Below are 1,641 nucleotides of genomic sequence, written 5' to 3'. Positions count from 1 at the left end.
ATGCAGACTGGCAGCTCCTTGCAGACTGGCAGTTCTGAACAGGCGGGAGACTCCGGCAGCACTGTAGAGGCGGAAAGCTCTGGCAGCACTAAACAGGCGGGAGACTCCGACAGCGCTGGAGAGGAGGAAGGCTCCGGCAGCGCTGGACAGGCGAGGCGCACTGTAGGCCGAACCGGAGACACCGAACGCAAGGCTGGTGCCATGTAAGCCGGCCCAAGGAGACGCACTGGAGACCAGATGCGTAGAGCCGGCTTCATGGCACTTGGCTCGATGCTCACTCTAGCCCGGCCGATACGTGGAGCTGGAATGTACCGCACCGGGCTATGCACCCGCACTGGAGACACCGTGCGCACCACAGCATAACACGGTGCCTGCCCGGTCTCTCTAGCCCCCCGGTAAGCACAGGGAGTCTGCCCAGTTCTCCTACCTGGCGTAGCCATACTCCCTGTTAGCCTCCCCCCCCCCCAATACATTTTTGGGGCTGACTCCCGGGCTTTTTCTCCTGCTGCACCTTTGGGCGGCTACACTCCCCTGGTTTAGCCCAGGGTCCTCTCCCGTCGAGGATTTCCTCCCATGTCCAGAAATCCTTATTACGCAACTCTTGCTGCTGTTGTTGCCTGTTACCACGCCGCTTGGTCCAGTTGTGGGGGGTGATTCTGTAACGGCTTTCTTCTATCTCCTCCTCTGACGAAGAGGTGGAACAAGGATCGGACCAAAATGCAGCGTGTAGATTGCGATCCATGTTTAATGAACAAACGTAAACATGAATTAATACAAACACTACAAAACAAAAGAACGTAATGAACGAAATGAAAACCGAAACAGCCTATACTTGTGTAAACTAACAAAGACAGGAACAAGGACACTAAGGACAATCACCCACGACAAACTCAAAGAATATGGCTGCCTAAATATGGTTCCCAATCAGAGACAACGATAAACACCTGCCTCTGATTGAGAACCACTTCAGACAGCCATAGACTTAACTAGAACACCCCACTAGCTACAATCCCCATACATACACACCACATACAAAAACCCATGCCACACCCTGGCCTGACCAAATAAATAAAGATAAACACAAAATACTTCGACCAGGGCGTGACAGTTATTTTTTCCTGTTCTGCACAATGTACTGCGAGAATATGTTACAATCCCTGATGTTTCTCTGGAAGGAGATCCTCACCCTGAGCTCGTCTGCTTTATTGTCCAGAGACTGAACATTAGCAAGTAATATACTCGGAAGCAGACTAGAAGTCCATTCCGAATACCTCTTCTCCGCCGAAAGTGTTTTGGAGCAGCCTCTGGAATAAGTTGAATTGCCCTGGGGGGTACGAACAAAGAATCCAATTCGGGAAAGTCATATTCCTATTCGTAATGCTGGTGAGTTACCGCTGCTCTGATATCCAAATTTATTTTTGGCTGTACGTAATAACACAAATCATTTTCTGGGCTAATAATGTAAGAAATAACACACACAAAAAAGAAATACTGCAAAGTTGCTTGGGACTTAGAAGCAGAGCTGCCATATCTGTCAGCGCCATCATATTTGTTCAAACAGCCAATACAATGTGCAGCATTGAATAACAAAACGAGACCACAAGAACAAAGATACACCATTAAAACAACATGAGGCAATTG

This window comes from Oncorhynchus mykiss, chromosome 30 (assembly GCF_057628025.1).
Source record: "Oncorhynchus mykiss isolate SJ-2025 chromosome 30, ASM5762802v1, whole genome shotgun sequence".
NCBI classification, from domain to species: domain Eukaryota; kingdom Metazoa; phylum Chordata; class Actinopteri; order Salmoniformes; family Salmonidae; genus Oncorhynchus; species Oncorhynchus mykiss.
This window is presented reverse-complemented; position numbering follows the sequence as displayed.